General features: G+C 55.0%; 1 long non-coding RNA gene across 1 annotated transcript; it reads right to left on the bottom strand.

Annotated features, from left to right (window-relative positions):
• Positions 1-453: 453 nt before the first annotated feature.
• On the bottom strand, positions 454-6345 carry LOC139045158 (uncharacterized). The gene is made up of 3 exons (XR_011503035.1): positions 6183-6345; positions 2546-2680; positions 454-2053 (listed from the first exon to the last, which is right to left on the bottom strand). It is a non-coding gene; the product is annotated as an uncharacterized lncRNA (long non-coding RNA).
• Between the last annotated feature and the right edge of the window lie 5385 nt (positions 6346-11730).

Below are 11730 nucleotides of genomic sequence, written 5' to 3'. Positions count from 1 at the left end.
GAGGAAGGGGTGGGAGGCACTGCTGTCTAGTGGAAGGGACGTGCGGTTTGTAGCCTGGTGGACCCGGGTCCCAATCCTGGTTCCGTCACTTAGCAGTCGCAGTGATGGGGCGATGGAGCGATCTGCACTTCGTGTGCTGAACGGGGAAAGGATGCCGCCACACTGTCCCGTGGACCACGTGATACCACCGTGATGAACCCACCCCCTCGATCGACAGGTGCACTGTCTTTACCTGACCAAGAAATTCCACTTCTGGCAAGTAACTTGAAATGCCACAAAGACGTAAGCCCCAGTCTTCATGGTTGCCTTATTGATCGTGGTGAGAATTTGAAAAGACCCTAAACAGCCCATAATGGAGGGATGGTGAACTACATTTCGGTGTGTCCACACTACAAACTTATTTATGAAGAGTTGTGCCCGTGTCTTAGTAAATGACGAAGCAGGGCACGGATCTTTACTGCTGGTATTATTGTAAGGACAAATGAGGAGTCTATGTCGTGGGAAAGTGCTGGACAGCAGCCGGCAGAGTCATCATTTAGGGGACATCTCTGGAGCCGGGGCTGGACTCTTGTCTCAACCCCACCCCTCCCTCCGCGGGCTTTGGGCAGCCAGCTTGCACCCCACGCCTCGTCCTTCACGTCTCCGATGGCGGTGTCTGCTGATGGGAGCAAGGGAGACGCTGCGTCTGAAGCTCTCGGGAGAAAGCCTGGCCTAGGGCACCGTCAGCACTCTCATTCTGTTTTTTAGGCACAAACAAAAGTCTGGAAGGAAATACACCCAAAAAAACAGTGATAATAGTTTTAGCTTGAGTGACTGGATTAGGTATTAGATTCTTCTAACTTTCCTCTATTTTCCATAGTGTGCATCTAATACTTTTATAATCAGAGGGAAAAATACTTCTTAAAGCATGAAGCGAAGTGCTCCAGGGCCCAGCGGGCGGGTTGGGGAGGGCTGTGTGCTCAGAGCTGCCACCCTCCGCCTTCCCGTCTTTCCCATGAGAGCTCAGGCCGGCCCCGAGGGGCCCAGAGCACCCTTCCTCTTCAGATAAATCCACTTCAAGTCACTTCATCTTCTCTCAGGCTGATTGCAGATGCGACAGAGTCCTGAGGGCTCGCCAGATCCCCCAGCATCTTTCTAGCACACTCCACCCACTCGGCCATGCCCAGCAGCCTGGGAATGGCAGTGAAGTCTGGCTCACCCGCTTGCACTCTCTGAATTTCTTTTTCTTTGTTTAAGCCTGAAAAGATCATCTTTCCCCAGACGTGGTTCCAGTCACGGCTCCTTGGGGTTGGTATGGCTCTCGGGGGTAGAGCAGAGGATTTCCTTGTTGGGGTCACCCGCCCCACGTCTGGCATCTCCTTCTGGCAACCCCCAGCCTTTGTACGGACTGAGCCCTGACAGCCTCCGAGTCAGACGTGGAGGGAGGGTGGAAGATCGAGGCCCCGTCTCAGGCTCCCGGCTGTCAGTGGACTCTCAGGCTCCTCTGTGGAGCCGGGCATGGGGGACAGAGGGCGGGGCTTGCATCCCGTTCCTCCTGTACGCCAGAAGGGACCTCGGGCAGGACCTGTGCCCTTTCCCTTCACACCCCACCCCCAAGTTTGACATCCAGCTATTTTGACAGAAAGACCTTTTGATGAAGAACCAAAAATCAAAATAGTATTTCAGCTTTGTCAAGTTCCCCAGCATTGCCATCTCCATCCCATCTCCCGCGCCCTCTGTGGGGAAGACCCGGACGGGGCAGGACTTGGGTATATGTGGAGCCACATCAGATGCCCAGCACCTTTGGGGTCAGCCAGTAGCACGAATGCACCGAGGGATGCCTCCTGCTATTCCTGGCACATCATGAGGCCTCCCGGCTGAGTAAACGCCTAGAGATGCTGCAGACCACGCAGGCTCCACGCGGACCCTCCACTCATCCACCTGCAAAGAAGTCTGGGTCCAGCTGCTGCTGACGGGCGGCTCCTGAGGTCACGGCGATTTTTGCCTTGCTCGCTGGGCTCTCAGTGGCCTCTCCTCTGGGCAGGTTCGATGCTGGGGTGCTGCTCCCCGGGACCTGCAGGGACGGCCAGCCGCAGTTCAAGGCTCTCAGCCTGCCAGCTTTGCGACCCTGGCAGAAACTCAAGAAGAAGTGATTTTTCAGTGACAAACTCCTGGCCTGATCTTATATGATGTGAACCAGCCCCAAAAGGAGCATTGCAGCCAGCAGCGCTCTCGTGGGCCATCCCAGGTCCTGGGTTACCCTGGGCTCAGTAGAGCAGGCAGCCACACCTGAACCATGGGGACTGAACAGACATGAAGAATGGGGAGGGGTGGTCCTCAGTAGGAAACAGCCAGTAAGACCCACTGGTCGTCTTTGGGGCCACCTGTGAGTGAAGGAGCTGAAGCTCTTTCTTGGGGCTCCAGGAATGCCAAGCGTGGGGCAGAGGCACCAAGTGTGGCCCGGGTGGGGACTGCGCAGGCTCAAGGACAGGAGTGGACCGGAAGTCTGGGATGTGGGGGGAGCTGGACAGTGGAGGAAGCTGGATGGTCGCAGACGAGGACGTGCCTGGGACCGCCGGCCCTTCTCAGAAGCATGGTTGCTGCTTCCTCGGAACGATGATGCTAGCTTTGCAGCCTGCTCTCCTGAAGTCCCCATGTGCGTGGCTCTGACAGCAACGGAGGAGGAGACAGGTGTTCAGCTCTGTGGAGGAAAGAGAACCGTGCTCCACAGGGCCCCCAACCAGGTGAACACAGGAGCGGGATGTCCCTGCACAGCTGGCTGGCAGAAGGCGTGTGGAGGGACAGGTGCCCTGGGGACAGACGGGGAGAGACCATTCCCAACGCAGAGAGAAGTCGGAGGCATGTTGACCTTCCTACACAGGAGGGCCTGCACAGTGGGGTTAGGCCCGCCAGGCGGCCTTTGCAGAGACCCCCCCCCACCCCAACCCACAGCCTCCCAGCCCTGCCTTCGGCCCTCCCCCTGCAGAGAGCCCTGTTGGGCATCCACTGCCTTCATCCTTGCCTGAAGGATCACAGAGGATTCTGGGCACACACTGGACCGGATGCTGCTCTTCGAGAAGGCCATGCTTCTCACTTGGAAGAGCAAGAACGAGGAGATGGCTGCAGGCCACCGGGGAGCAGGGGAGATGTCCGCGTCCACAAGGGGTTTGGAGGAGGGGCCCCGAGAAGCTGTGGCGTGGGCAGAACCAGACGGCAGGTCTCTGAGTTTGTCCTTTCTTCTGAGTGGCCTGTCCTAAATGCTCCTTTTTGGGTCAGAAGGTAGCACAGGGCCGGGGGTGGGGGTGCGGCTTTGGGGGCACAAAGGGCAAGTGGCCAGAGGATGAGCTTCCTAGAAGGAGGTCCCTCAGGTCAGCCCCACAGTCCTTCTATGAGAAACTTGCCAATCGGTCATCACCCACATCATGACATCTCCGGCCACCACAGGGGACCCCAACACCTTCTAGGATCCCAAAGCAAGGCGTGTGTCTGGGACTCCACCCTTGTCATCCCAGCAGCATGGAGGGATGCACTCTATCTCCCTTTTACAGGTGGGGAAACTGAGGCCCAGCGAGGCAGACTTGCCGGGCTCTTTCTCCCTGGTGTCCCAGCCAGTTTGGCTCAGGAAGAGGGAAGAAGGCCAGTGCAGCAGACGAGAGAGGCTTCAATGGGGCCCCCACCTGCCTCCACTGGCTGGGTCACCATGGACAAGCGACCCGGCCCCTCTGGGCTCTGGGCTCCCATCTGTAGGACAGGAAATGAGCAGGAGAAATTTCATGGCCTTCCGCCCTGCGAAAACACAGAAAGGACCCGGAGCACAGTAGGCAGCTCCCTGGAACCCCAATTCTGCATGTTCTGACCCCAGCTCAGGCCATCTACCTTGCACAAAGCCAGCCTCTGTCCCTATAGCTGAGGGTCCCCTGGACAGGCTGAAGAGGGCAGCGTGCAAGAGAGACGCTGCACGCAAAGAGGGCGGCTCCCCCTGGCCCTCCCTCCCCCTGCACGTCCCTTGCTCCAGGTCTCCGTCACCCACCAGGCTCCAGGCTGGGCTGCTGTTCGCCCTCTGCGTGACCTCTGGAAGACGGTCTGTGTCCCCAGGTCTCAGTTACGTCCCCATCTCCCCAGCTGAGGACAGCAGCCCCTCTGCCTGCTGTGGGGATGTCCAGCCAGGGCTTCCCGTGTGTGTGCCTTACCTTCAGGTGCTTCCACCTGAATGTCTCCAGGCACCTTGTCAGCCATGTGGGTCATCGCTCAGCCCCGTGACGCAGGTGACAAATGGGAAAATGGAAAGCGGGGTGGCCTGTGAGGCCCCAGAGGGAGGGTGGGGTACATGATCCCTGTGGTCTGTGTGATTTACCGAGCAGAGTTTGAGCATCTCTGCTCAGTGCCCTGAAGCATCAGCCTCACAAGATGTGAGCCCTCGCTTTCCAAGAGGGACTGAGTTCCCAGAAAGCCACCGTGATACTTGGTACTTGGTTCTCATGCTGGAATGAGCATCTGAGAGCTGGGCCAGCCAATAGCGAGAGCGCTCCCAGCTCCTCCGTGTCCTCCCCATGCCTCCCTTCGCTGCCCCCAAGAGCTGACATCTGGTGAGGGACACGTCAGGGAGAAGTCGTAGGCGCAGATGAGCTGTGGCCAGTACCGGCCAGGCTCAGGGCTCTGTGCGCCGGGCCCAAAGGCAGCCAGATTCGGGAGCCATTAGACCGGAGCATCCCATGATCTCTGTCTACCGGTCCTGACATGATTCCAGCACCCTCGGAAAAGAAGAGGGCGCTCCCGGATGCATTTTAATAACGAAAACCCCTCCTCCCCTGGTGTCTGCGTTTATAGATGATCATTAACTAAGAAACTGTCCTGCCAGTGGATTTTCACAGCCGTGGCTCAGGCGGTCCTTTTGTGGATAAATGGTTAAGAACTATTTTTCCATAAATTAGCAAAAGAGAAAAACCCATAAAATTTGTCAGTAGGCTTCAGAATTGTGCTATTTTCAAACAGCACACATTGGGGCGTGCTTGGAGCCATATGGCAGCTCAGTGTGGGAAGGCGGGCAGCCCACAGGCTTCCCCCTCGGCCACGGGAGCACGGCCCACAGACGGATAAGGGTCAGTTGGGACCACCCAGCCCAGCGTCCCTAGGGTTGTGACCTGTCCCTCACAGCACTAGGAAAGATGAAAATAACACAAAAGATGTCACGCCATGAGGGCTAAATATATGTCATCACCCTAGTGTGGACAGCTGGCGCATCGCATCGTGACCCCACTGGTTAGACAAGCTCAGAGCCCGTTGAGGGCAGCAGCTGGGAGTGTCCCCTGATGAGCGGGGGACCATGCTGACTGGATCACTCCCAGGGGTCGCCTGGGCACCTTGACAGCTTCTCACTGCCACCACGTCACACATCTGTGACCACGAAGGGTAAGCACATATCTATCTCAGGGATGAGTAAACTGAGGAACAGAGGAGCAGGAACTGGTGCTCACTGGGCACTTGCTCTGTCCCAGACAATTGGCTTGATTCCCACAGCAAACCTAAGAGGCTGGAAGTATCATTCCCACATTGCAATTGAGGAGCCCTGAGGCTCAGAGAGGTTAGGAGACCTACCCAGGGTCACACAGTGGGCAGGTGCTGGCACAGTGGCTCCACAGCCACTGCATTCCAGGAGGCCAGCCCAGGTCGCACCACTCAGATGCACAGTCCCTACTTTTCACCGCTGGGCCACGTGCTCTTGCCTCATAAGACAATCTTGGTCTCCCACAGAGCTTCTCATGCTGATGAACACTGGTTTTCAGCAAAGGAACACAGGACGAAGGAAGGAAGCGGGGAAGGAGCGAGGGAGGGAGGACTGAAGGGGAGAAGAAGGAGGGAGGGAGAGAAAGGGGAGGGAGGAGGTGGGCTTCTTCGGTGTCCTCGAGGAGCAATTCCTGCAGACCTGGTGTCCCCGTGTCCCTCTGGAGCCCTGGTCGTCAGCACCGGCAGCTCACAGCACAGCCTCCAACACCAAGGCATCACCCGCCCCTCACTCTGGGGGCTCCAGGTCCCCTCCTGAGAAGGCCGGAGAGCCTTTAGTTCTGTTACTTCCTCCAGGAGTGCAGGGCCCAACCGCAAAGCCTCCCCGAGCCTGGGAATTTGTGCACTGCCCCTCCCACCAGCTCACCATTGCCTCTTTCCTACCTGTCCACCTTCTGGGCCTTTCGGGCATCGTGTCTCACCTTTGTGGGGATGCTGCACATCCTCCTCGTCTCCATCCAATCACCGCCCAAGGCTCCGCTCGGCTCAGGGAAGGGAGTGCGCCCAGGGGGCACGAGGAAAGCCAGGGTGGAGGGCAGGGCACCGTCAGAGCCCCTAGTGCCATCGCGAGGCCCCTGGATGTCTGCCGAAGGAACGAGCAATCTCGGATTAGAACCTGGCAGTGGAATTTGAAATGATGTTTCCTCACAAATGAATTCTAAAATAAACACTCTGGAGCCGGCGTGCACGCCCCGTGTCCTGCTTTTCGGCGCGGCTGGAGAGTCAGGGACGCTTTTGTCGGTTATAAATTGCAGCCTGCATTCCTCATATCAAAATGCACAGCTAGTGATATTTAACGCTAAAGAAATATATCCTCCGGCGATGAATACAGTCAGAAATTACTCACTGAATTTAACCAAGGAGAGAGCGATGCCATATAGATGTACTGCATAAATTCAGAAATGTGGGACAATGGCCGCCATTTATTAACATTTATCTCCTCCCGGGAATGTTTGACCTTGCTTCAGCAGTTTTATGGGAGCAAAAGCTCTGGAAGCTCCCATTTCCCCCCTTTGCAAAAGCAACCTGAGCTCTTCAGAGTAGTAAATACCACTCGGATTGTCATTTTCCTGATGTTTTCTTTAATCTGGAAGGGGGAGAAAAGTGTGGGCGAGAAGGTCCCCCCAAGAAACTGCCTTAGGAACGCAGGGAAATCCAGGTCATTTAAACACGCTTCAGCTCGTAAAGGGGAGGGGAAGCGGCTTAATTGTGAGGGGCCGAGGTTCCCACGCAGCTCTGGCCCCGGGAGGACAGCATATTGGAGAAGGGAATTGGGGGGCTCTACTTGGCAGGCATCGCCAAATTAAATCCATTCATTGCTGCCAGGGCCGGACACTGGACACGTGCTCTGCCTGTGGCCGTGGGCAGTGGGTAAAGCTGTCAGAGACGTGGAGGGACAAGGCGGCTCCTGGCCGTGGGGAGCTGCCTGTGTGGGTGCAGAGATGATGGTAAGTGAGCAGGTGGAGACGGAAATAAATTAACACAGGAATTAAAGGGGCCTGCTAAGGGCCACAGGCCAAGAGGAGGGGGCTTCTCCTCCCTTCATCAGCACACACACACAGACACACACACACACACACACACACACACACACACACGCATGCACACCCTGCCCTCTGGCCATTTCTCACTCACTTCCCTGATTCCCTCCTCCTCACCTGGAGGTCTCATGTTGGCCCAGGTGCGTGCAGGCACTGCCGGGGGGCAGGCCCTGGAGACCAGGGGAGCCGAAGTCCCCTCCATCCTCAGAGCTTGCTGAGGTGAGACAGATGACACATGCACTTGGCCCTAGCCGTCTTTCAGTCCGAGTCCAAAACATCCTGAACTCGAGGTCGACAGCGGCTTAGCGGGCACTTGCCTGTGCCGAGCTGGCCCCGCGTGAGGGTCCAGCGGCCATGCCACCCACCCTTGGCCTCCTGCCCAGATGTGAGCAACAAAACCAGCTGTCCTTCCTTTCTATTTTAGAGTGACCTCGCAGTCTTTGCAAATGGAATGTATGTGTATCTTAAAGAACTAAAGCCATTCCAGAAGTACAAAGAAAAAAGCAAAAAATTATCCAAACCCTATCATCCAGAAATAAAGTTAGGATGGAAAAAAAGATTCAAGATCTCTCTTGATCGTTAGACAGATACAGAGATGGGTAGAGATGGAGATGAATCAACGGACGAACGACAGGAACAAGAATATAAAAGGAGAAAATGCTGGAGATGGTGTTTGTAACAAAGATTTGACTTTAATTCCCATTGAAAGGGTTAAAAAGAAGTGAAGTGAAATTAGAGGCATTGCTATATTTTAGCTCGTTCTTGATCACCAGTATTATAGTTCTAAAAGTTTCCTCCGACGTGAAGGAAAATGCTGACATTGAAACCTTAGGTTGGCATCATTATTTTTGCTCAACACATTTTCATTTTATATTGTCCCCGTGACCCCCACCCCTCCAGGGGGTGGAGAAGGTCTGCTGGTTGATTGAATACTGAAAGCCAGTTTAGCTGGATGTAAAATTTTCGCTCAATTCATCTGGTCCCTGGAGCAGAAGGGATGTTTGTTCTCCTAAGCCGATTTTGAGTGTTGAATTGGTTGCCTTCATTTCTTGTCTCTTAATTTGCCAAGATTATGTATTTTTTTAGGAAGTACTCATTAGTGATCTATTATCTGTGTTCTTTCCTGCTTGGGAATGTCTGACTCTCACATTTATATTTAAATGAAAAAGATTAAATATAAAATTCTATATTTACACGACAAAAGCCTTAGGTCACAGAGTCTTTCCATGACAATGCTGCAAACATTGTTCCCTTGTCTGAGCTCAGAGCAGGGACTAACAGGAGCCCTGGGAAGCACCCAGATCCTAAAATTGGCCTGTGTGAATTCGGCACCTGAGGTCCCTCACCCACCACACGGGGGCCTCGTGCTACGGAGTCTGACGTCAGCCTGATGTTTCCATCTCGTGGGCGATTGGGGTTTTTTTTTCCTGCTGACATATCTGAAGAATTCTTTCCTTATCTCTAAAATCCAATAACTTAATCGAGATACATCTTGAGCTATTTCTGTGTCAGGTTTTCTGATAACACCTTCAGTATATTGGCTTCCTCCCTAACGTTCCCTTTGAATGCCCCCCTTGCCATCAGTGGTTCTCTCTTTTTCGGGGCGACAATTCACCACCTGTGGTCTGCACGTGTTGCAGATGGATCCATCGTCCTCTCGTAATTTTCCTCCACATCAATGTCTCCAGCTTTTTCTTGAGTCAGTAACTCCAGTGAAGCCGAGTTCGTCCTGCTCCTTGTCGCTCCTACCCTGTTTGTTGGTTCTCTGGGGATGTTGACTGCCCCGCAGTTTTTCCTTGGTCTGCCTTCTGCCTTCAGTCTCATGCATGTTTCATCGTTTGGTCTTTAGGCTCTTAGTTTTGTTTCTCTTAAGTTATCATTAAGTAGATCCCTTAACAAGGTTCTATAAAGTGGAAGACGTCTGGAGAGCTGTCTTGGGCCCATTAGGTGAGCTGAGTTACGGACTGGGCTCCTCTGGAGCTGCTCAGATGTGCTGTTCCACAGGCTTTCACCTGCTGTTCCATGGGCTTTAACACACTGTTCCACAAGTGTCACACACTGTTCCACGGCTTTACACACTGTTCCATGGGTTTTCACACACTCTTCCATAGGTTTTCACATGCTGTTCCACACGTTCGCCTGTTGCTCACGCCTTCCTCTTGCTCCACTGGGGGCTGATTCTTCTGGATTCTCCTTCCCACCATAAGGAAAATTGTCTGTGTCCCCTTGAAATCTGACTGTAGCCCGTGGTTCCCGGGGGGCCGTGGAGGAGGTCACAGGCTAAGTCAGCTGAAGCTGAACTGCCGTTTTTGGAAGAACGAGCTCATCAGGCGTCTGGACCGGTCCACGGCTCCTCATGGTGTCGTCACCCAGGGCACTGTGTCCCGTTCGATGCTGGGATGTCCTCAGGCTTGGGTCACTCTCTCCATCCAGAGAACAGCTGTTCCCTCCCTCCCTCACTCACGTCCCCCGGCAGCCATCTCCACTTCCCCAGCCTCCCCTACCCAACCACCATGACCTGACTAACAAAACGCTAGAACCAAAAAGTTACTTCAACGATCCACCCCACCAAAAAATGCCCCCCGCCCCCGTGGATGACACGAAAGCTGCTCCCAGCATCTTCTCTCTCTGTCCTCCTGACGCTGCGGACTTTTCTCTGTAGCCCTGCCCACCACCTGACACCTGTGCTTTGATTTGGTCATTTGGGGTCTCTCTCCCCATCCAGGCTGCAAACTCGAGGCCAGAAGCTGTTTGTCTCTGACTGCTCCGTCTCGGGGCCTGGAGGGCACAGATACCTGACACATGTGGAGTGAGCATCTCTGGGACGGGGTCTTCTCTTGAGTGCAGCTTCCGGTGCTGAGCAAGCCTGGGGGCCCTGGAAGCTGCACCCATTCACCCTGCGTCCAGGCACGTGTGGGTGCCCCTGAGGGACCCCTGCCTGGCGGTCTTCCAGAAAGGAGATGCTGAGGCCACTTGGGAGCACAGGAGGCTGATGGTGGAGCAGCTGGTGCCCGCGAGAGATAAGACCAGCAGGAAGAGATTTGAGTGGGAAGCCTTCGGGCTGTGATGCAGACCCTACAAAGTCTTGGCTCACCCACAGAGCGTGCAGAGCAAAGAACCGTTGGATGCCCCAGGGGAGTCCGGCATGGGCAGGAGGCCGGGCTCTGGGCCCCACCGAGCTTGGCACTGACTCGGCACTGGCTGACTGCAGCTCAGCTCCAGCTGTCGGCCAGATACACTCCCTGAGGATGCACATAAGATCTTCTCGAGGGGAGGTCCGAGCAGCACATGTCCACAGCCGCCACACCACTGCCTGCCTGCTGAGAACGCCCATCCAGGGGTCTCCCTGAGTGGCCTCCAGGCAAGACTGTGGATGGAACCACTGCGAGGAGGTGAGCACCTTCACAACCCGCAGGTGGGCTCAGGAGCATCAGCCCCAGGTTGCAAACTGGCCCACATGTGATTCAGCTGACTCAGAAGCTGTTGCTTGAATCCAGTGGGCCTTGAGACAGTAAGCAATTACACACAGAGATCCCGTATCTGGCCTCTGGGGGCCCTCGGGGCCTGGCACCCGAGGTCTGTGTGGCCCCCAGCAGGTGCCTGGATAGGCATGTGCATCCCCATTCTCTGTGGTCCCCACAACCCTTCACTAAGTTAGGGCGCCCACGAGGGATCTGAAGGCCCCAGAGCTTCCACCCCAGGGTAAGTCATTTAACCAGCCATTTAGAGATTGATCTTCCACTGCTGATGTTTGGGAGGAATTTTCTAGACAGTAAAGTGGTGATTTCACAGGCTTAGGGTCTTGTGACCACCCACAGCCCCGTCCAAACCAGTGACCCTCGGCACCAGCACTTGCTCTGCGTGTCCCCCTGTGCCCTGTCCCTAGGGCCCCCAGGAAGGGAATAAAGTGCCCTATACCACAGGGCTGCCTTCCTAGAGGGACTCAGTGGCTGCTGGAGACAAGGACCAATTGGCCTCCCTTAGCTCCCGCACCGGCTAAGGTGAAGGTTTGTCTTAGATAAGATGGTGTAATGAACTGATTTCTTTATCATCCCCGAGGCAGCTAATAAATTCTGCAGAAGGAGCAACAGCCTTGAAATTGGAGAGGAGCAGAGAGGAGAAGAGAGAGGTTTGAAGGAACGGGAGATCTTGGTGGAACATGGAAACATTGCCTTATGCAAATCCGTACCTCCCCATTTAAATAAAACATAAGCATCTTGTGCCAAGATCTCGAATTCCTGGATCATCTGGGAGAAATCCAGGCCAGCACACAGGGATGCCTCCCACCCAACCATTCAGTAAATACCACTGGGGACAGAATGAGCAGGGCCACAGTCTCCACTCTACTCCCTGCCCCTCCACTATCCACACCAACAGAGGGGCCTTCGCAAACTGGCTGAGCACCAGATGCTGTCTCAGGCTGGGGATA

Source organism: Equus asinus, chromosome 4 (assembly GCF_041296235.1).
Source record: "Equus asinus isolate D_3611 breed Donkey chromosome 4, EquAss-T2T_v2, whole genome shotgun sequence".
Taxonomy (NCBI): domain Eukaryota; kingdom Metazoa; phylum Chordata; class Mammalia; order Perissodactyla; family Equidae; genus Equus; species Equus asinus.
This window is presented reverse-complemented; position numbering and strand designations above follow the sequence as displayed.